Below are 24,848 nucleotides of genomic sequence, written 5' to 3'. Positions count from 1 at the left end.
GTAGGGTTGCCAGATTCAGGTTGGGAAACTCTTGGAGATTTGGGGATGAAGACTGGGGAGGACAGGGACCTCAGTGGGACACAGCTGATCACAACATCGTGGAAAACAATAGGAAAACAAAGCTGTAGAAACATTAAAAAATCAGCATACATTTCTAACTAGATAAAGTTCTTCTCCGATAGTCCCATCAAAACTAACTAACTGCTTTAAAAGTGCTAAGTCAGGGTCCTGAGGCTACCTTGTATATATTTCCTTATGACCTATTCAGAAATCCTTCCTTGGCCCTATTTTGATTCAGGTAAAAACTTTTGGAATTTGAATGTCATGAAATTTAACCGAAGACTCGCAGAATAAGATTTAGCTGCTTTCTTCGCTTTCCCCTTCCCTCCTTGTGTATCTAACTTCATCAGCTTCTGGGCCTGCGTATCAATGCCACTATGTAAGCTTTTACTTCCCCGCCGTCTTGTCTGTTCTTTCGCTTTGTCACATTTTACCTTTGTTCTGGCAGTTTTAGGTTGCTCAGTCCAATTCTCATGCTTCCCTCCAATTGTCTCTCACTGAGCTTCCGACTGTGTCAGAATCTCGCTTCAAGAACCGAATCCACTTAAAGAATAGATAATATCATCATCATCATCATCATCATCATTTATTACCACATTATCATTATAATTGTAATTGTTATTGTAAGCCTCCTTGGAATTTAAGAAAAGCGGAATATAAATGTTTTAAGAACTCTGCTGGATCAGAACACTTCAAGATCCTAATCCACTTAATGAATAGATCAGCGTGGTATAGTGGTTAAGAGTGGTGGTTTGGAGTGGTGGACTCTAATCTGGAGAACCAGGTTTGATTCCCCACTCCTCCACTCGAGCGGTGGATGCTAATCTGGTGAACCAGGTTGATTTCCCCACTCCCACTCATGAAGCTGGCTGGGTGACCTTGGGCTAGTCACAGTTTGCCCAGAACTCTCTCAGCCCCACCGACCTCACAAGATGTCTGTTGTGGGGAGGGGAAGGGAAGGTGATTGTAAAGCGGTTTGATTCTTCCTTAAGTGGTAGAAAAAGTCGGCATATAAAAACCAACTCTTCTTCTTCATCATCACCATCGTCATCATCATATCATCATCATAAATTCTCATAATATCATCATTATTGTAATTATTATTGTAAGCCTCCTTGGAATATGAGAAAAGAGGGGTATAAATGTTTTCATAAGAACATCAGAAGAACATCAGAAGAACCTCAGACCAAAAGCCATTATTATTATGGATCCGAAACTGGCCAGTCGCATGCTCCTGGGATAGGGGCCTGGTGCTGTCCATACACCACTAAGAATTTTATGTGTGTAGTCACCATTATTTGTATTTGCATAAATGGACTACCTACCACAAAATGATTTTAAAAACCCACAGAAATTAACTATGTGCCAAACAGAAAATGTAATTTATTCTGACAATGATCTGACCACATCCAGAAAGTAGCTACAGGTATGACCACTGGTGTGCACATACACACTGGAAAGGATGAAGAGAGATACCATTTGCTTGCCCCTGCCCTGCCTTTCCAAAGGGAAGGGGGAGAAAGGAATAGGCAATCTACCTAAACCAGTTGGTTGGTTGCTACTTTCCTCACCTCAGACAGGGCTTGAGTGGGCTAAGTCCCACTTCCCACACCCCAAGTGGGCTGATCGCCACTTCCCATGCCTCAGAGGGGCTGGGTGCCACTTCTCTGGTTTTGCAAGGAGCTTGGGTGGGTTGGGTAGTGCTTCCCTTGCCTCAAATGGGGCTTGGGCACACTCAGCTGAATGCCACCTCCCTCTCCTCACCTTGGGTGTGCCAAACTGGGTGCCACCTCTTACATTGCCCCACCTCACAGGGGCCAAACTGGGCGCCACCTCCATTGCCTTGGGCGGGCCAAGGCGGATGCAGGCCTAGCCAGGTGCCTCTGCCTCCCTTGCCTCACACAAGCTGAGGCATGCTACAACCTCCCTCGCCTTGCATGGGCCAAGCCAGATGTTAAGTCCCTGGGGCTCAGGTGGGCTGGGCACCTCCTTCCACACCTTGCATCGTGCAGGGCTCAGGTGAGCTGGGCATTGCCTCTCTCACCTCACCTCTGGTGGCCTGGGAGCTGCTTCCCTCACCTTGCATGAGGGTTTGGTGGGCCAGGCTCAGTCCTTCTGTCATAGGTCTGGCCCAGCCCAATTCAGGGGGAGGCTATTGGCCCACTGGGAGGCATCCTGGTGCTTTTAATGGCCAATCTGCCCCTGCCTGTGAGGTAAATTAGGCTGAATCCACCCTTAACGGCCAAAACAGCCCTGCCTCCACCCCTGCATTTTACTGACAGAAACCAAGCCTGGAAAGCTGGCCAAAACTGCTGTGGTTCCCTAGCAATAACCAATGAGGGCATCAATTTCTTAAAGCTACAGGAACTCCTTGTATCATTTTGGGGTTTTTTAACTCCCCACAATGAATTTTTTTAAAACTTCAGATTTTTCTGAAAAGTTGGGGTATTTTTCAGGTCTGTAAAAAGAACTGTTTTGTCCATTCATGGATCCAGTCTCCAGATTTAAGTATTCTCAGATTCGGCCAGGTTGAGAATTAGATATATTGATTGGCTGATTTTGAACCACCATGCTACAAACATTTCCCCCCCTTGGGAGGGTTGGCTCTGGTGCTTGGGAAACATTTCCTCCAACTGGTTCTCTGGAAAGGTGACATAAACATTTTCTAAATAAATTCATGCATAAATAAGCTTGTTAATTAAGTATAAAGAACTTGTTGTGTGCCTGCTCTGTGGACTGAGGTTTATATGCATATTATTATACTATTACGTTATTTCTACTTGTAAAATATGTATTTATTATTAAAAAGTTTGGGAGACGTTTTCATCTGCATAGTGGGCCCTGGTCTGAAAGCAATGCCTTCTAGAAGGAGGTAATTTCTACGGAGAGGCTGGGTAAGTGGTTGTCTGGCAATAGGACAAGAGAAGGAGGGGGCTGAACAAGAGAGAAGCAGCTGAGGCATTTTTCTCCTGAAGGAGCGGAGAATTTCTGAAGAAGCACCTCCAGAGGAGAAAAGCCTGGGGAAATGGAAAGCAACAGAGCAGAATAGTGTCCATCTTCTGGTACAGCTTAGGTTTTGAATGGGGATTTCACAATTGTGTGACAATCACCTGGCCCTTTTAAGGCTAAAAGGGTTACGCTACTAACAGACAACATTCCTGATGTCATGGTGTAAAAATTCTAATTGAATCAAAGAAAAAAACCCTACAGAGGTATACCTCTGCTGTTGTCAGTAAACAGAAGAGGGAATAGAGAGAGGAGCACAATGTGCAGACTCTGAAATAGGGTTGCCAGCTCTGAGGAGGGCGGGGTTTGGAGAGGGGAGGGACTTCAATGCCATAGAGTCCAATGGCCAAAGCAGCCATTTTCTCCAGGGGAACTGATCCCTATCAGCTGGAGATCAGTTGTAATCGCAGGAGATCTCCACCCACCACCTGGAGGTTTGGAACACTGCTCTGAAGGCAGACAGAGACCGTTTTTGCGCAGGCGACCTGTGCACATGTTGATACCCCATGTGAGGAAGGAGTGTGCACATGCACATGCTGGCCCCACCACTAGCCTCTGCATGATTGCTAAGTCATCTGCATAGTGCAAACATACAAAAGAACTGCCCAAGTATCCATTCCCATGACCAGCAGCATTCACTCATACTATATTACAATCCATTATGCATCTAATGTAGGGGGCTGGACTTCGTCCACCAAAGCTTACTGCCAATAAATTTGTCTGTCTTTAACTGCCACAAGTTGCTGTTGCTATTCTGTGAAAATGATAATTAGAACCCTTCAACACTGATTTAAATTATATGACGTAAACAAGCAAGACAATGTAATATTTTGAGTAACTATCGAACACATACTTCACTAACTGAATTATCTATTTGCCCTATTTCTAACTTCTTTCTGCAACTCTTTTTTAATTTAAACATTTCTTTTACTTTGTTTAACCACTCTATTTCTGATGATCTAAGTTTCGCCTTCCACGCTTCTGCATATATCAGCCTTGCCTCTGTCAATAAGTATAAAGCGATGATCCAGTACTGTTTAGGGATAGCCTGGCATTTTTTGTTGTTGTCTTTAACACCATGAATGCATGATTACTCTCTGAAAAAATCATTTTGGAGATTATTCACACACAAAACTCCCTTTTATCTAGGACATTTAACTGACTTTCATTTTTACTCATCATAAACGCAGACTGGCTAATACAAAGTTCGGTTATATATGAATTCCAAAACTTCTTACCAAATACAGTTTGCAACTGCAAATTCTTATACCTTGAAATTGGTCTGAATACTAGTAAAGAGTAAAACCATGTGTCCCACTGTGTTTACATGTCACATGGATTTTCATAGAACTCCATGTTTAACTTAGGATGTTTTTTACTTCTCAACACATATATCAGCTTTACAAAAATCAGATCCCAGTACAAATATATATTCTGGCTTTCTCTCAATTCTTTCCTGAATCAGCCATAAAAGAGAAGTTCCTATGTGCTCTTTCATTTGAAAATGGCCTTAGATATAGGAGTTCAGCTTCAATCCATTTTTAAAAGGCTCTGATAGCTTTAAGTTGCTTATGTCTGACACACAGAAGACTGTTTTACTTCTTAAAGCAGTTTGAAAAACAAGCTCTTCAAAGAAACTGGCTCAAATATGATAATTATCAGGATTACTTCTTTTTTTCCCCCTGATCACAAAACCTGACAAAAACTTCTATCTAAAGGAGAGCCATTTCTTTTGTTTTTTAATTGCATCAAACATCTGATCGGGGACAATTCTCCCCTCCCCTTATCTGGTGTTCTGTGTCTCCCAGGTGTGGACAGGTCCACTTTGGATCAGACCTGTAGAGCACAAGGAGAAGGTGCCATTTTCCCAATTGCCCAGGGAGCTGCTATTTACCACAAAACCTACACGTAGTTGTTGGAATAGGCAATGTCAGTTGTACAAAGAAAAGAAGACGCTGCAGTGGGGAGCAAGAAGACCCTTAGATAGGATAGTGAGCACCTTCTCTCCTGTAAAGTGTCATTCCTTGCGTGTCTGCAGATTCCTACTCTTAGGGCAATATCCTCCTTCTTCTCGGAAGTTCCACACTTGCTCTCTCTCTCTCAGCTAGTGATATAGCTAGGACCCTATCTCTGTCTCTCCTCTTTACTATCACGTATATTAGTTCCTGAATAAAGCTTTATCTACACTTTTATCAAGTTGTGCATCTTTGCTGTGTTAATTACTCTGCCAACAGTACTGATAACTACAAATAAGTTTCTACAGTAGGGCGAACAATAGCTTTGGGGTCTTCTCAAGTTGAGAAAATGGCACCGGTGGACTTTAAGCACCATTTCCCCAAACAGCACAGTTCAAATCCAGACTGGGCCTGCATGCACCTGGGAGGCATGGATTCCAGAAAATGTCTTCATAACGTGTGACTCACCCACAGAGAAATGTGAGGATCCCAATAGGTGTTCTATCCAAACCTGGCCATTGACTAGTTTAACCTCCATAAAATTATATCAGTATTAGTTGATTCTCATTTTATTTTCCCTTTGAGCTTTTTTAGGACACTCTAAGATACACTCTAAAATGCAAAAAAGGGGTGCTTTTAAGGATTTTCCTGTCCTTTAAAGCACCTCTACTTTTGTCCTTATGTGTGTGCATATGTGTGCACATCTTGACTCTAAATGCTGAGATGAACAAGCAGTGTAGCCATGGCTGGTAGGAGTTTGTAATTGCAATGAGCATGAGAGTAAATAGAGAGCCTAGCTATATGTGACCTACACTGACCTGATTCACAGTCATGCATTCATGGGGGATTTACCTTAAAACCTCCTCTGTTGCTCAGCTTGGATTGGAGTGCTGCAAGGGAGAGGAAGGACTTCTGTCAGGATTGGGTCAATCCCAACAGCTTCTGCCTTCATTCCTATGCTGTTTTCCTTAGTGGAAACTGCTGTGGAGGGTCCTGTTTGCCCCTTCTTCAAGCTCCACATGTCTCGGGATTGTGTGATCGAAGACACATGGGGCCTGAAGAAGGGGCAAGCAGCCCCTCTGCTGCCATTTCTACTAGGGGAAATTGCACTGGAGTGAAGGCCTCTCCCCTCATAGTGCTCCAAACCACACTAAACAACAGTGTGATTTTTAAGGTGAATTCCTCCCACATGGGGGAGCCAGCATCGTGCAGTGGTTAAGAGCGGTGGTTTAGAGCAGAGGACTCTGATCTGGAGAACTGGGTTTGATTCCCCACTCCTCCACATGAGTGGTGGACGCTAAACTGATAAACTGGATTTGTTTCCCCACTCCTCCGCATGAAGCCAGCTGGGTGACCTTGGGCCAGTCACAGCTCTATTAGAGCTCTCTCAGCCCCACCTACCTCACAGGGTGTCTGTTATGGGGAGGGGAAGGGAAGGTTTGGTTCTTCCTTAAGTGGTAGAGAAAGTCGGCATAGAAAAACCAACTCCTTCAATATAGTTGGACTCAAATATCCTTTGGAGACAGAGGGACTATGGGAAACTAGTCTTTTTCAGTTTACCTAATGGTAACACACACTCACACACAAACACAGAAAATAAACAAGAATCCATAATGAAAACAAGATTTTGAAGGACATTGAAATAATAAAGAAGGGCTGAGTGGAGATGCACAAGAAACTTGCAGAGAGGGTACTGTTATGTATGTACATAGTTGGGTGGATTTGCAGGAGAAACCTTAGGAGCTTGAGTCCCTGACGAAGGCTCCTAAGCCTGCATGCCCTATTGGCCACCACTGGCCATCGCGGGCGAATGCTATTGGCCCTAAGCCAGGACACGCCATTGGTACTCCGGGGTTGTTCTCCCCTATCACGGATCGGGGGGGAGCATGGCCGCGGGTGACCAGGGGGACATATAAGCAGGGCCAGGTCATTCTGTTTTCAGTTCAGTTCTGTTCATTGCTGAAATCAATAAAGCTGTGTTGTTGTTGGAACTCCGTCTCGACCTCATGTGTCCTCCCCACGCGGACTTAACAGTGGCGACGAAGGCTGGTAGGCAGTCCGGCTTGCTACCGAATCACTCTCGCTGGAATCTCATGTGAATCCCTCCCCCCTTTGCTTCCTTCCCTCTTCCCCCTTCTCTAACAAACTCCCCTGTCTTTCTCACCCCTTCTGTCACAGTCTTTCCCACCTCTCTTTCTTCCTTCTCCTTCAGTCAGTCTTTCCCCCTCTGTTTCTACCACTCCCCTCATCTGTCAACTTACCCCATCTCTTTTGATGCCCACCCCTTCTCCGTCAACCTACCCCATTTCTCCCTCTTTCTCCCCCCCTTATCTGTCAATCTACTCTCCCTCAATCTACCACTCCCCTTCTTTCCCAACCTACCCCATTTCCCCCCTTTCCCTTATTTGTCAAACTACCCCATCTCATTTGCTGCACCTTTTCTCCATTAATCTACTCACCTACCCCCACCCTTGGCCCTTCACTCACTCCCCACCTCAATGCTTTCCCCTCCTACTCCCTACCATTGGCACATTACTCACGCCTCCTTGTTGCTCTCCTCATCTACCGTCCACCCTTAGCATTCCACTCACCCATCACACTTGCTGCTCTTCCTAACCTTTCCTTTTATCCCTTAGAAGCTCCTTGATCAATTGATCTTGAGCAGCATATATCTAGTGTTGGAGGGATATGAGGATTGAAACAAATCTTGCCACTGACAATGTAGCCTTGGGGTCCCTATCGCTTAGTAAAAAAGGCATTATGTCAGTCACAGAGGCATTGGATTTGTATATTAAAAGGGGGGAAATATAGTGCGATCGAAGTTCCTCGTAAAAGCGGCATTGCAAAAGGGCATGGGCTAATGAGTCAATAAAGCCAGAAGAGCAAGGGCAGATCCTGTCTGAGTATGGTATATTCAGAATTCTGCCCTGCATTACCATAGAAGGGTTAGCATTCAATCTAGCCAAGCAAAAAGCTCTACAGAGACAAGGAGTTGTCAGATAATATGTATAGGCAGGCAGACCACGTGGAGGGGCTCTTCCTATCAACCCCAACCCTTGGCAATCGACTAACCCTCCACCCTCGCTGCTCTCCACATCTTACCCCCACCCTTGGCACTTTACTCAACCCCACTCTTGCTGCTTTCCCTATCTACTGCTCTCCCTACCTAACCCCCAAGAACAACGCACCTACCTTCTCCGTTGGTACAGGGCCTGCAGACCCCCACCCCATAGTCACCAGGTCCCCCTCTGCATCTTCTGGACCACTGCAGCTTCTGGCCTCTTTGTTGCTGGGCCAGCCTCTTTCCCACCAGGTGACACTCCATGGCTGCTGGCCTCCTCGCCAGCAAGCCCCCTTCCTCCCTCAAGATTGCCGTGCTACTGCCACCGCTGAAGCCAGGTGGCCCTCTGAAGCTGCCGGACTACTCACGGAAAACCCCCAATTCCCTTACAGCAGGAAGGCAAGTGGGCTTGTTGGCTTAGCAGGGGGGGGACTGAGGACTCCTGTGCCATTCTGGTTTCTTCCTTCCTGCTCAGTAGGGGCGGGGGCTGCATGGCTTGCAGGAGAGGGAATCCCATTCCCCCCACACACACACTTTCTCACTGGGCCCAGTGTGGCTCCTGGTCTGCGTCGCTGCCAGGCCCAGTGCAGCTTCCAGGTTCCACTGCTGCCACCAAAGACTACACTTTTATTTTTTTTAAAGGGGGAATTTAAACCCCCAATGTTTTTTTTTAAAAAGATATAAGATATTTCTGCAAACCTAGGGGCTCTCCCAAGTTTGCAGAAACATCCTATTCAAATCACTAGCTAGTAGGAAGGAAGTTTGCCCATCACTGAGAGGGGTTTTTGTTTCCCCAGTCACTGCAGCCCTGCTGCCTTACCAGCTAGTACAAGCATAGTGTTTCCTTCCGTTACCTACAGAGCAGGTGATCTGGCAGGTGCTCTGGGCGGCACAAGCAGGACAACCTGTAGCTTCTGTGTCTCCCTATCTGCAAGACCTGTCTGGTGGCAGATACAAGTCAAATGGTTTCCTTGCAGCCCCAGATACGAAAACTGCTCAGGTAACGAGGACACAAACCCTCTTCAAGTCTGTAAGGTAATGCAATTATTGGCAGAAAATGGAAATGGAAAACACCAAATCTAAATCAGTACGATCCAGTTTTGAAGGAACAGTTCTGGTTGTAGAAGGTTGCTTTCACACATATATCTGTCATTGCTCCTGCCGCCACTCAATTGCTGCTTCGTCCCCTGTTGCTACCCAGAAAATGCAACCAGACGATGAGTAGGTGCCAAAGTGTCAGATTAGAAAACTTTTGTTGGCTCTAGAAGTAAGAAATAAGTTTGATTTCACGGGGAACTTTTTGGGTATTTTTGAATGTAGTGTTGTGACTGGATCTCGATTAGTACAAGACTACATATCCCCTAGTACACAGCACATGTTGAGAGGTCGGTTGTAAAATTGCCTTGACACATCAGATGTGGGAATGCCAGTGATGAAAAACGATAGGGAAATCCCCAGCTCTGTTTCCTTGCGGTTTCCTTGTATGCATAGAACTCTTGGATTGTGGCACACAAGCGATAGCAGAAAGGACACACATTACTCATTGAATAAACTACATATGCTTAACCAGCCCTATCTTAACCCTGTGAGAAGTAAGTCTAATTCAATGAGACTTATTAAGTAAGTGCATATCAGGTTGCAACCTAATTCAGTGACACTTATTTCCTCATTATTAGCAGGAACTACCTTTGGTTAACCAAAGTTTTTGTAGTTGTCTGATGTAATTGTATTCTAAAATCAAGGGCGTACGAGAGAATTTGCCTTTCAGCAGAAAGAAAGTAACTTACGAGAATGTCAGTGCCATCCTAAGAACACTTTCCTGGGAGTAAGTCCCACTGAATACTCTTGAGAAGGATTCTTAGTAGACCTGCTTAGAATTTCACTGTTGTAAAAGACCCCCCCCCCCCCCATATTTTAAAAGTAATTTCTGTTTCAGAATGTGATGGGAATCTGGGATTTCTTTCCTACATATGGGTTCTGTTAAGCCATTCGTGTTTATGACACAGCTTGGCCTGGCTGGTGATTGAAGGGTTGCTCTAGGAAAACAGCTTTAGATAAGAACATAAGAAAGGCCCTGCTGGATCAGACCCAGGCCCATCAAGTCCAGCAGTCTGTTCACACAGTGGCCAACCAGGCGCCTCTAGGAAGCCCCCAAACAAGACGACTGCAGCAGCACCATCCTGACTGTGCTCCACAGCACCCAAGATAATAGGCATGCTCCTCTGATACTAGAGAGAATAGGTATGCAGCATGACTAGTATCCATTCTAACTAAGCCATGAATACCCCTCTTCGCCATGAATATGTCCACTCCTCTCTTAAAGCCCTCCAAGCTGGCAGCCATCACCACATCCTGGGGCAGGGAGTTCCACAATTTAACTAACCGTTGTGTGAAAAAATACTTCCTTTTATCTGTTTTGAATCTCTCACCCTCCAGCTTTAGCAGATGACCCCGTGTTCTAGTATTATGGGAGAGGGAGAAAAACCTCTCCCTGTCCACTCTCTCCAAACCATGCATAATTTTATAGACCTCTATCATGTCTCCCCTCAGCCGCCTTCTTTCCAAGCTAAACAGCCCTAAGCGTCCTAACCGCTCCCCATAGGACAGTTGCTCTAGTCCCCTAATCATTTTGGTTGCTCTTTTCTGTGATGCTGTATTGAAAGAAAAGGAAAAAAGGAACTGCTGTAAGAAATGTACTCTGAAAATCCACCAGGGGGAAATAGCACCACATCCCAGTTTAAAAATCTCTTGACCATATTTCCATTTTATTTTCTTTCTCCTCCCCCCTTTGATAGTTTGATGTGTTTTTTTTTTAAAAAACAAAACCAATTCAACAACAGTCACTTTAAAGTTTAGGCAGTCCTATTATGCACACAACTAAATGCAATAACATCCTAAAATAAATAGAGGAAACAGGTTTATCTTACCTTGCAAACAGTCCACATATTTAGCAAGTAAAAATGAGTTTTACCATCACCTGTTCAGTACATTCACAATCTGGGTGCAATTTTTTTAAAAAAAACTTATTGAAAGACTCTAGAGCCTTAATAGATTCACTGGGAAAAAAGGGTGTCAGGGTGATATTTTCTGCAAGGGTGAGGATATATATATTTTTTCTAAAACGCTATGAGGAAAAAAGAGCTGCAGGCACATACTATGATTAACACCTGCAAATTCCACTGCCTCTAAAATCCTCTGAGAACAGAAATGGGATTAAAGTGTGTTATAGGCTTATTAAGGTGAAGAGACAATTTGTGTGAACATGGATTAAGCCAATTCCTGGCAGCCCAATCTTAAACATTTGTGCCGGTGTAATTACTGGCGTTACTGGCATAATGTCATGATTCGTAATATCGTACTGTTGTAGCTTTTGGCTTGGGAAAATGCATACAAACACTATAACAGCACAGCAAGGTTCAGGATTCAGCTGTCAGATTGTAAACCTACTCAGCAGAGGGCTTGTGTCCTTTATAACAAGTGGTTTCATGGTCATTCTCTCCAGTGCCGGCTCCAGGACCTCGTGAACCCTTCTGCCACAAGCTGGAAAAGGGACAAGGAGAACTGAACACATGAGTCAGACCTCTGCTCTCTCAAGGCCAGTATTATCTACTCTGACCGGCAACAGCTCTCCAGGGTCTTTCGTATTGCCTTTTTACCTGATCATTTGGCTTGAGACAGTGAGACTTGAACCTGGCACCTTCTGCATACCAAACAGGTGCTCTGCCACGGAGCACAATCCACAATCAGGAGTGGCCAACCTGAACTCTCAGTGAGCGTATATGTGTGTGTGTAACCTAGAATGCGTAAGTTATTTAAATAAAGAAAGGAAGTATCCTTTCTTGGGAATCACTGGTTTTGAACCCACATGGTGTGGCATTCTGCCCCTAGATCGGATCAGCCTGGGGACACGCGGTCTAGGACTGCAGGTGATAGTTTGTACCGAAGTGGTGGAGAAGTGGCATAAATTTCTAGGGAGGATAGGATCTTGCGGTAGGCAGAGCCTTCTGCACGCAGTCGGGCAAGGCACAGTTCAGTTGAATGCTTCATAGCTGAAGATACCAAACCGGTGCTCTGCCACTGAGCTACGGTCCCTCCCAAATTCTCTTTAGTGCTGATGACACTCTTGGATGCTGCAAGCAAACTGTGAATGATGGTGGGCCTTTACAGGTCGTGGCGCGCTGGCAAATATGCCTTGCTGCACTTTGGAGCAGGCCTTAGTTCCTTCTCCCTATGGAGCCCTGAGAGCTGTAGTTCTTTGTGGTGGCCTAGGGTTCTCTAACAGGGAATTGTCAGCATCCTCATCAAGTAATGATTCCTATAATTCTTTGGAGAAGTTACAACACTTAAGCTGTATGTCTGTAGTATTGCTTTGCCCTGTTTCAGAAGACAACTGTCAATAATTTCTCAAGCCCCTTAAGGGGAGTATAAAATGTTTGAACGTTGTGAATGTTTGAACCTTGTGCATGGACAAACTAGGGAAAGTAGTGCATGAAGAAGGACTTGGCCCTGTTCCCCATTTCCATGGCCCCGATTCCAGTCCGAACCCCCACGGAACTGCTTTTGTGCATTATAACTGTCACGTGGAGCTGTTGTTCTATAGTAGCGTCTTCACTGGGTTATAAATAGCAGAATAACATAACAGTTGGTGCTTGCCCTTTTATTCAGAGTGGTACATCACATCTATGAGCATGTTCTTTTAAAAACCGAAAGTATACTAACACAACCTAAAGTTCTTCTTTTTATCACCAAGGGGCAAAACATAAGTGGTAAATATCATCTATACAGACATTCTGCTTTAAACTTTTCTGACAGCCGTTGCTTGCTTCCTGGATTTTTTATCCTCTTTAATGCAGTGTGGGATGCCAAAATACACACCTACCCAGTGGAATCCTAATCCACTTAGCTGTTCAAACAACATCAACCTATCAAAGGATTTTAGATTTCAGATGCTTTCCCATTGTTGTAGCTAGAGAAGGGATTGGTATTTGGTCTCGTCGAAATCCCCTCTACACCTACTGTGTATTACGATTACACACATTTACTAGATGCTATTACTTAGCTTTTGTATGTACACACACACACACACACACACACACGCACATGAGGCATTTGTAACAATATGGAACATAGAAAAAAAAAGCTCATAAGACCTGGCTATGTTGTACATTAGAAGTTTGGCCTTTATGGACATTTACTTTGTCCCCAAAAAATGATGGATCTTGTTTCACACATTTGTGCTATTTAATGAGGCAATGGGACAATGAATTTCCTGGAGTTGTTACATGCATCACGGTTCATTTCAGTTGCTCCAGGCATTTTTAAAATACTGCTCCTGTGTATGGCCTGGATGGAATCAGACGAGGAAAAAATATTTATGAGAATTCAATATTACAGATTTTTGTCTCTGAGCACCCATTATGGTATTCTTCAGGTCAGTTCTCTGCTTAATACTGAAGAATCATAACACCAGTGGTTTACTTCGGCTCTTTCTTGGAGAAGGACATTTTCTGATTGGATATTACTGACACATCCATTACTTTCTGTTTGGAGGAGTGAAGCAGAGATGACCTAGGACAGTTTTAATTTATCACTGGGGCACCAGTGGCTCTTCTGAGCATTGTTTCCCATGGCACCTGCCCCCTTTCCCAGGAGAATGGGCAATTTCTTTATTTCTTAATTTCATCATTATTATATAAGATGGTTACGTTTTTTAAAATGCAGTGCAGGTTGTCCGTGATGACTACGTCAAGCCATTCTGTCTCTTGTCTTTGATGACATAATTTTCAAACATCGCTATGAATGAGAATCTACATTGAAGGGAGGTTATGAGGGCAGATAATATTTACTGTAAACCGCTTTATGAAGAAAAAAAAGCTATAGAAATGATTGCATGCATAAACAGCAAATATCTATCCACTGAAAGGTTCCAGAACTTGTCAATCCACTTGAAAGCTCACAGTAGATAAGCAATAGTTATATGAATTATTGTGGCAAAAGTTGTACTTGGACTTCAAGATCTTGTTAGTCGTCTTTAGTACTATCTTTAAAAGTGAAGCAGATAAATACCCTATTTAACTTGAGAGTCTGCTAATGTATCAATTTCCTGAACAACGTGTGGTCCACTATGAATAACACTAGTATGAAAGATTGTTAAGAACATGAACATATGGAAGAAATATCTTAAAAGGATTATCATAAGAAGTCATATACAGGTCTGCACTTGACAGAAACACAAGTATGCCAAGGATATATTAATAGCTTGGCACAATCTGTCTGTTTCTAAAAAGTGCCAGGGATATACTCTCTTGCTTGACATATCATAGTGGTGTAGGGAAGTTATCTATATATTGCCACAGTAGATCTCAGGGTGTAGCTTAAAAAAGTAATTCAATCGTGGCTGCTTATATTAGAACCATCCAAGCAATTTAACCCATAATTCTGGAATCTCATTATCAACCATTAAAATTTAAAATACAGATCTTTTCCAGGTACAACAAGGGTTCAGTCTTTGCAAAGGTATATATGGGTGGCATTACACATTGCACAATACAGATGGTTTCTGCCAGTTTGTGTCTTATTTATGGCCCTGTAAAATAGGTGAAGAGAACAAAGGAGTCACTTAAAGAGGCTGTGACGGATGCAGGGTTAAACTCTGACTTGGTAACCATCAGCCAATGCCAGCAAGCAGTGGGCGAGTCTGGAGAGCTGACAGGCTTCTTTTTGGAGGGAGAGAAAGGGCGAAAATGCATGGTCGCTTTAGCCTCCTTTATTCCCTGTTTCAGCCAGGATCGAATACACGTTCGGCGATACGCATGCGTTCGCTCCTGGCTGAATCCTGGCTGAAACAGGGAATAAAGGAGGCTAAAATGACCATGCGTTTTCGCCCAAAAGATCTTGAGTCTTTAGCTCTGAGCTCCTGAACTGTGTGGTGGTGTGGAAAGACTCTGAGAACACTTGTTCATATACTACCACGCTTGTTCAGAACCAAACCTGAGTAGTGTCAAGGGGAAGATGGTGGCAGCGTGTGATGGCCCTTTCTTCAGTCACTTCTGAAACACCTCCGCAGGAGGTGGGCAAATCTAAGGAGTGGGAAAGGCTGTGGATGAACCTCCACTCACTGGTATTTTGTGTGTGCTAGGTTAGTCTGAGTCTACACCAAGTATTTTGAGTCTATGAATATTTTGAATAACATCTAAGTATCCTGAAGAAACTGAACTTTGAACTAAGAACTGTGCCTCGAAACCATCTAAGACTTTGAACTGCCTGTAACCATTTAAGCTTTGTGCCTCTCTTAAAGAATAACCAACAATCTAAAAAAAACCTTTCTGTAAATAATCATTTTTATTCATCCTTTTAAATTCAGCTTCAGCCTCTAAGCCTTTCTATTTCTCCTGGGGGGAAGAAAAGGGTGACAGCCTGGGGGTTATAAAGAGTATTAAATCCTCCTCTCATCTACTGGTAACAGGGAGAAATTTGTGAGGGTCCATAAAGGTGGGGAAACAAGTACAGAAACCCCTTCCCTGCTTCTTCACAGAGGTTGGCAAGAGCAGAGACGCTATTCTCCCTATTGTTTCCTCTAATTGATAAGGAAATTGTTTGCCAAACTAGAGCCCAAAGACTAATACATCAAAAGAACAAAGCTTTTTAGCACCAAATGCAGAGGTATAGAGATATACAGAGATCACATGCAGACACTTAAAAATTTCACAACTGCCATTAGTTTTATGGAAGATGATGTTTAACAGCCCGTTCCTGAGAAATGGGCTGAAAGTGCTTTGGAGGTGGCATGACCCTGCGGCCAGCGTAAGCGCTTTCTTATTCAGTGATAAGAGGCACTTATGCTGGTGGGGGGGGCAGTTCCATCGGCGCCTGGGCACCACTCCCCCACTTCTGCAGTCTCTCCGGGACCTAAATCCCAGAAGAGAAATGTGGCGCAGGCATGGGGAGGCATTCCCAGGGGCGGAGCTGACATTAGTCCCTCCCCCAGTATTTTAAAAGGCTTTTTTTTTAGCCTTTTGGCAGCCAGGAAACTGCTTTGGCGGCAGCCCGGCACTGCCTTGGCTACGCCGTCCCCGGCCGTCGTAAAGCTCAGGAATGAGCTGTTTAGTACCCAAAGTAAGACCTTTGGCAGGCAAAAGGTGTCAGGGTGGTCATAATAAGTCCTCTCAATGTCTTTAACCACTCAATAAAACACTGGTACTTAGAGGGTAATTAAAATAATAGCACCATCCACTGGCTAACTTACAGTGAAAATAAAAATCCAGTGGCATCTTAAAGACTAAAATTTATTGCAATATTAGTCTTTAAGGTGGACTTTTATTTTGCTATAGCAGACTGACCCCTTTGCAATTAACATCCAGTTGCAGACAAACAATAGTTGGTTATGTCTGATCATTCATTATTCTGCTCTTAAAAACAGGAAGCCAGATGCAACCCGAGGAGTAGTCACACAGTTACAAAGGATAAGGCGGCAGATGCCAGGGTTGTGTAATGTGTAATAAGACACTATACATTAGGAATCCTTCAGTAACAGATTCCACATATCCAATTTTCACACTGGTTTTGGGAAGCTGTAAAATGAAGTGCAGTTGACTCAGTTATATGAAGGATCCTCACACGGGATAGAAATAACATTTACTAGCAGTTATCCAAACCTCTTTGGTTCCAACTTCTCCCAGTAGTTTCATATAGATATTAAATAGCATGGAGGATAAGAGCTTCACAGGCCAATGGCAATGGGTCAGAGCAGGAATCGCCCAACACTACCTTCGGAGACTAATTCCCTAGATAGGATTCGAATCACACATAGTGCCCCTTAGTCCCAGAGCTGAGAAGCCTGGGTTCCCACCTAAACGGGAGCCATTTTGCTGCCCCGGGTGGAGGAGGAAAGGCCGAAAGCGACGGAGGGGAGGGAGATCGGGCGGGCCGGCATGTGCGTTCATGAGCGCATGTAAAGCTCGTGCCTGCTCCGATCTGCCCGGTTACAGCCTTCCCATTGGTTGGAACCGGGAGGCCCCGAACCAATGAGGGCTGAGGGCAGGAGCTGGGCTGGGGCGTGGCTAGTCCCACCCCAAAAACTATATAAGGCGGAACGGGGCCTGCCCACAGCTCACTCCGTTTTCTTGCGAACCCACCCACCCACCCTATTCTTGGTTTACTTAAAGTCACAACTTGGGGCAGTTTGGCTTGAAGATGTGTCACGTTGGGGGAAGCGCATGGAAATGGGGTCGCTTCCCAGTTTCGGGAATCCCAGTTTGGAGTTTTGGGAGAGGCTCCCAGGACATGCCCTTGCGGCAGGGCAGGTTGTCTGCCTCTTTCCATGTGGTGGGGGATAACACCCAGTGGCGTTCGTCCTGGTGTCATCCTGGTGCTGCCATCCCGGTTGCTCGCACCGGGAGCGCTGTAGGCAGGTGCTAAGTCATGGCCATGGGGGGAACGGCCTTGGCACCTGACACATCACACATGCTGCGCTAAAAGGGTCGCAGCTGTTTTCCAATTCCAAGTTGTGGCCCAATTCATTCCAATTCATTCCAATTCATTCCAATTATTGCAGTTAAATATTAATAATGTTGTTTAATGAAGTTGTGTTATAATAAAATTGTTAACTATAAAGTGTCTTTAACTTTATAAAGAGCGTCGGCATTCCTTATCCAATTAACCCTGGGTCAGCAAGCGGTTCAGTAGGTTACTGTGGTTGTAGTATCAAAGTCTGCTGAGCAGACTGGCAGGATCACATTCCCTGTATCACATCCCCTGTATCTAGTTCTTGATATAGGTCATCAACCAAGGCAAATGAAGCATTCTCTGTTCCAGATCCTGGCCTGAAGCCAGATCGAAAGGGATCCAGAAAATTGATGGGAAACTATGGAAGGAATCTTGTTCTCTCAGAATAAGATGTATTGTGTTGGATCAGGACTTCTCACTTAAAACAATCCAGTCACTGGAGCCAGTGCAATGTAAATATTGCCACCTTTTATCCAAATAGTATTTGAGATGCCACTCAATCAATTTGCATGCTATCCAATCCACCAAAGGTGTGATGTAAACTACTAAAGGATGGCCTCAGAATTAGTTCCTTAAGAATAAATGCTTTAATTATACATTCATGGGAAATATCACATATACACTTTAGGTTAAAAGGAATATAGATATCATTTATGTAAAATATGTTAGTACACGTTTTAGGATCAGAACAATAATCTTATAGAGAAAATGTTGTTTTATTTTTATTTCTTGTTCAGTTTAAAATGTACCCTTACTTCACTTTGGAAACTTTCTGCGTGACCTTCTTTAAAGCCTATGATGTATAGCAGTGGTTCCCAACCTTTTTTTGGCCACCCCCCACCTAAGAATCTCTAAAATCCTGATGCCCCCCCCCCCCCCGGTGACATTGTCATCAGCTGACCGCTGGGTACATTCTGATTTTAATTTTTAAAATGTGTATGTCACAATATATATATTTATATACTGTATAGGAGGCCCCTAGAACCATGAGGAATGCAAAAAAAATCCACAGTTAATAACTCATTCTCGAATTGCCCCCCTTAAAAATCAAATTGCCCCCCTGTGGGCGTGTGCCCCACGTTGGGAACCACTGACGTATAGTGTTTGACCACTGGTGTGTAATTAAGACTTTCTTAACAAGAGATAAAGATGACTGAATAAATCAAGATTATAATATAGTTACATACCAGGGTTTTATGTTTTTGTGGGTCATGGTGGAAATGGCCATCAAATTGCAGCCAACGTATTGTAACCCTGTAGGGTTTTCAAGGCAAGATACGTTTGGAGGTGGTTTGCCATTGCCTGCTTCTGCATAGCAACCCTGGACTTTCTTGGTGGCCTCCCATCCAACCGTGCTTAGCTTCCAAGATCTGATGAGTTCAGGCTAGCCTGGGCCATTCAGGTCAAGGCTTTAGAGGGGGGGGGAGGGGTTATGCTTGAAAAGTATAACATATTTTTCCCTTTAAAATCTTGGTCCTTCTTAAGTAATAGAAACAGTAATAGAAACAGGTACTACTGGTTTTTTTTTTAATCTAGCCACTCAAAAATCAAATAAAATGGATGATACATATTCCAGTATTTAATTTGTATAATTAATCAAATAATATTTGTAAGGAAGTACAAGAATGTATCCAATTCTGTTTTTATTACCAATAGTGAATAATGCATTTGCGTGGGACAGTCTATTATGGTGTGAAGATTTATTTTTGGATTTGTATCCTTTTTATTAGTATTGATGACAATAGTTATTCAGTGGATTTCTTCTTTACTAGTTATATTTATAGAATAAAAAGTATTTTTAGAACATCAGATAGAATACTTGAGCATATTAAAACATTAAAACAAAGAATAATTTTTTTAAAAGTTGCAGGAACCACACATAAAGCCGGGATGAAGTCTTGTGCTATTCACAGTTCTGGCAATGTATTAACCCTTGGGTAATCCATAGGTATTTTTGACTTATGGATACTCATATGTGGCTATTCATATCACAAGCACTATGAAGCCCATGACAAAATGCACAAACAGATCCTCTAAATTCTTATGGGAACTTACCTGTCAGAAAAATAGATAAGTTTCTTTTTTATCTTGTTAATATATGCACACATAGAAGCACCAGTATGTGCACATGTAGCCTGCTGTTACAGAATCATTAAAAGAGGCATAATTGTACTAATATTTAAACTATCATGTAAGCAATGAAGCAAAACCTAAAATTAAGTCGATTCTCTCTAGCTAAGGTTTAAATGATGGAGACAGATACATAAACAGCCCAGCATGTTCTGAAGGTAGAGCCACACTGTAGTATGCTTTACATAAATCTACCTTCTATTGGGGCCAGGGTGCCTGAAGGACCCCCTCCCTCCATATTGTCCAGCCTGCCAGTTTTCTTCTGAAGCCTGGTTTTTGTGCTCCAGCCTGCAGAGATGAAGTAGATGGTGACCAGAGACAAGGGTTTTTTAGCGGAGCTGCCTTGGCTTTGGAATATTTTCCTCTGTGAGGCTTGCCCGGTAAGATTGTCAACCTCTAGGTGGGTCTGGGATGCTTCTGTAATTATGACTCATTATAATTATGACTCATTTCCAGACTGCAGAGATTAGTCACCCAGCCAGCATGGTTTGGTGGTTAAGAGTGGTGGTTTGGAGTGGTGGACTCTGATCTGGAGAACCGGGTTTGATTCCCCACTCCTCCACATGAGCGGCGGAGGCTAATCGGGTGAACTGGACTTGTTTTCCCTCTCCTACACACAAAGCCAGCTGGGTGACTTTGGGCTAGTCACATTCTCTCAGCCTCACCTACCTCACAGGGTGTCTGTTGTGGGGAGGGGAAGGGAAGGTGATTGCAGGCCGGTTTGAGTCTCCCTTAAGTGGTAGAGAAAGTCGGCGTATAAAAACCAACTCTTCTTCTTTTTCCTATTGGAAATGGGAATCTATGGCATCTAGGGTTGTCAACCTCCAGGTACTAGCTGGAGATCTGCTAATACAACTGATCTCCAACTGATAGAGATCAGTTCCCCTGGAGAAAATGGCCATTTTGGAAGGTGGACTCTATGGCATTATACCCCACTGAAGTCCCTCCCCTCCCCAAACCCTGCCCTCCTCAGGCTCCACTCCCAAAATATCTAGGTATTTCCCAACTCGGAGCTGGCAACCCGAATGGCATCATATCCCCACTGAGCTCCCCACACCCCCCAAACTCTGCCTTCCCCAAGCACCATGCAAAATCTCCAGTAATTTCCCATGCCAGATCCTATATGCAACCGTATATGTCTGGCATTTACCTTCAGCCAGCCAGCGGGGGAACTCACCAGCAGTAAACGTAGGCTGACGCCTCTGGCGTCAGAACATGGCAATGTCATTTCTGGCATGCACTGGAAGTGACATCTTCATGTTGCCGACAACTGCAGGGGCACTGTGGTATTTGGTTAAAACTCTCTGGTAAAAACGGCTTTGACCATAGCATTTTGCCCAAATAACAGAGCATCTCCGCAGTCATCAGCAACATGATGGTGCCACTTCCGGTGCAAGCCGGAAATGATGTCACCATGTTCTGACACCAGAGGCCTCAGCCTGAGTTTACTGCTGTTGAGTCCCTGCCCCCTGTTTTATATTAGCCGACATCCGCAGGCTTTGATTACACGTCAAGAAACTTTCCTAGGAACTCTTCTGACCTGTATCCAAGGCGTTTGTGAACTCCCTCAGAGACATGCAAGGCTGATGAAGCCTCTTTTGGTGAAACGCAAAAGAATACCTGGGATTTGCATACCTTCTATGCGGTCCTGAACAATATTCCTATGGTGGGCCCCACCAGACGCTTGGCATTACCCTTTTAAGGGACTCATATCGGCTCCAACATTACAGGTGAAACTAAGGATATCTACCGTGCGCTTGAGGCTTGTTAAGTTCACATACGGTTTACCTCACCCTGTACTTATAAGATCTTAAAGATATATTATTGCATTCATATAAGCATGCTGTGGGACCTATTTGCTCATTGTATATATGTGTAAATATTAGTTTGTGACTGTTTGGTTCAGTACCACTTGTTTGTTTGTATACAGTTTGCATGTTCTTAGCTAGTTAGGTATTTCCTAAATCCTTGTCACTTCTATATTAATATATTATGTGTTTGCTATAAGACATATTGTGTGTGCTGTTATTTTGATTGAGCATCTCTCAGTACAGCACCAGGTGATTGTTATTTTGGTTTTTCTCTACATAGAGGCAAGCCTGTGGAAGTCAGCTAATTGAAAATTCCCATAATATAAAACAATGGGGATTTTTTGCGAAGCTCCTGTGGGGGCATTTTTGGGGGTAGAGGTCCCAAATTTTCAGGGTAGCTTTCAGGGACTCTCCTTGCACAAACCCCAAAGTTTGGTGAAGATTGGGTTAGGGGGTCTGATGTTATGGGCTCTGGAGAGGTCACCTCCTCCCTCCTCCATAGACAAGCATTAGCTGATTAACAAACAAATAGAGAATCTCTTACCTTCCAATGCTTGTGTATGGAGGTGGGAGGGGTGACCTCTTCTACACCCCATAACTTTGGACCCCCTGGCCCAATCTTCACCACACTTGGGGGTTCTTGCAAGGAGAGTCCCTGCAAGCTACCCTGCAAGTTTGGGGGTTCTACTTAAAAAAAATGCCCCTCCAGGGCTGAATTTTTTCAGGAAATTTTCAGAAAATTTTTCCAGTATGGGAATTTGGCTTATTTTGGGTTTCCATAAAAAAAAAAATATATTGGGCCCAATAAACCTGAACCCGAATTTTACTCATTTTTGTGTGTGTGTGCACACCCCTACTTGGAACTAAGTATTATTTTATTCAAGGGAGTTTACTCCCAGAAACATATCATGAGGATTGCAGTCTAAATGGAACAAAGCCACACAAACCAGCATTGCCTCCATGAAAAGGACATTGCTCTATAGGAGACTGTTTCACATGGGTTATCTGTCTTGAGTTCAATGCTTTTGGGAAGCAGCTTTTTTTCTGCTTCCACACAGCATCATGGTACATTAGTACACTTTTGGAGGCTTCCCCAGCTTTCCTCTGATCTTTCTGAAACCTTTTTTGCTCCAAACTCTTGGGAAAGATAGCAGTAAAGACTAGATGGTTGCTGTGTGGGTGGGGAAAGTTGGATTTTCCCACTCACAAGGCAGCAATTTTCCTTGACCCTGTCCTTGCGGCAGCTATGTTTTCACCACTGCCATGGGGCTTTAATGTTTTTTAAAGGCACTAGAATATTATATCACTATACCATTGTAACAACAGGTGCAACAGGTTATCTGAATCTTCAGTTTTCATCACAAAAAGTAACTCTCTAGTGCCTTCCTTTGCAGAGGTATCAGGAAAAGGCATCTCTTCAGAATGGAAAGGACTAGGGACTTTCCTTTTTAGAAAATGAAAGCTGGGAATTCACAAAATCTGTTACATCTATTTTTATAGCGATATATTGCTATGACAATATTCTAGTGACATTTTTTTTAAAAAAAAATGCAGAAGTGCTGGTGGCCAGTGGAGAAGGGGTGACCCCTGCTGGGGAACAGAAGCAGGGAAACTGCAAAGAAACCTGCCATGCGGAAGTCTCATTGCCACTGAACTTTATCAGCAGCTGCACCAGCAACGGGAAAATCACAAAGCCAATCCCCATGCAGAAACAACCCCTTTCCATGTAGAAACAGCCCAGTAAGGGATATGTGGTTGCCAACCTCCACGTACTAGCTGGAGATCTCCTGCTGTTACAACTGTTCTCCAGCCGATAAGAGATCAGTTCACCTGGAGAAAATGACTGCTTTGGCCATTGAACTCTATGGCACTGAAGTCTCTCCCCTCCCCAAACCCCACCCTCCTCAGGCTCCACCCCAAAAACCTCCCACCAGTGGCGAAGAGGGACCTGGCAACCCTAGATATATATCTGCTTGAAATCACACACAGGCATACATGTGTGTTTGCACAGCTAATTTCTTTCTTTCCTTAGAGCAAGGCATGGGCACTTGCCCAGGTAGAATTGGCAGTGGTGTAGCAGCTCACTTGCTCTATACCATCATCAAAATGTACACTTCGAAGGTGCAAACAGGTATTTTTTTAAAAAACGACCTTACAGTCAGTTCTTTGTTGTATTATTTTTATTGTGCTCTGTATCCCTATTCAGATAATTAATATATGGGAGCAGGATCACAGTGGCTAAATCCCTGACCTCTATACACGCAAATGTCCTAAATGGGAACTTAGCAGTGCACTCCCAAGCTGCCTTCTGAATCCATTGACTTCACTGAACTTAGAAGGGTGCAACTCTGCTTAGGATGACACTGTAAAAGAGCAGGATTTTCTCCATGTAATCAGGAACCTGGATTGTAGGCCCTGGGCTGAATCCTATAACTACCTTTCACTAAGTGAGTAGCCTTGCTTTAAATCAGGGGTGGGGAACCTTTTTTTCCGCCAAGGGCCATTTGGATATTTATGACATTATTCGCGAGCCATACAAAATTATCCACTTAAAAATTAGCCGACCAAGCCCCAAGCAGGCAGCTGCCCCAGATGACTCCCCCCCCCCGGTATGGGCAAGCAGGCAGGCATCCAACCGGTGGTGCACTTGCCCACCTGGTGGCACAGGATGGTCTGTTGCACCAGCCGGGCGTAGCTGTCCAGCCACATGCCAGAATTGCTCCTGCTCCACATGGTTGGGGCCGGATTCTACAGCCGGCTCCTGCTACCTCCACCTGTTGGGATGAGATGAGGACACACTGGCTAAGAACTCCCCCCCCCATGCATTCTGGCCCTGCCACCTTTAATCCTCCATTGTCGCCACTTCCGTCCCCAGTCCTCTTGTAGTACAGAGGGGATACGTTTCTCCATGGCTCAGGTGGGAAAGAGTTAACACAGTTTCTTGGGCGGTCCTAGCAGCTCCATAGCTAACGACTCTTCTGCAAGGGGCAAAAAAGGTTCCTTTTTTTTTGGCAAAACAAACTCACACCCACTTTGAATAGAGGCTATTACTTTCTGTGGGAGGGGGCAGATCACCAGTCTTAGATCCTTGTGAGCTAGAGATCTGCCAGGACCCACAAAGGGCCAGACCAAATGATTTTGCGGGCCTTAAACTGCCCCCGGGCCTGACGTTCCCCACCCCTGCTTTAAATGAAGGACTCTTGATCTACCCAGAGAAGCCTTTTCTGTCAGAGCAAGACTCCATCTCTAGATTGCTCACTTAGTGAAAGGGGAACCACAGGATACAGCCATCTGTGCAGACATTACAACTGAACACATGCC

The sequence above is a fragment of the Euleptes europaea genome, chromosome 12 (assembly GCF_029931775.1).
Source record: "Euleptes europaea isolate rEulEur1 chromosome 12, rEulEur1.hap1, whole genome shotgun sequence".
Taxonomy (NCBI): domain Eukaryota; kingdom Metazoa; phylum Chordata; class Lepidosauria; order Squamata; family Sphaerodactylidae; genus Euleptes; species Euleptes europaea.
Note: the sequence above shows the minus strand (reverse complement) of the source record.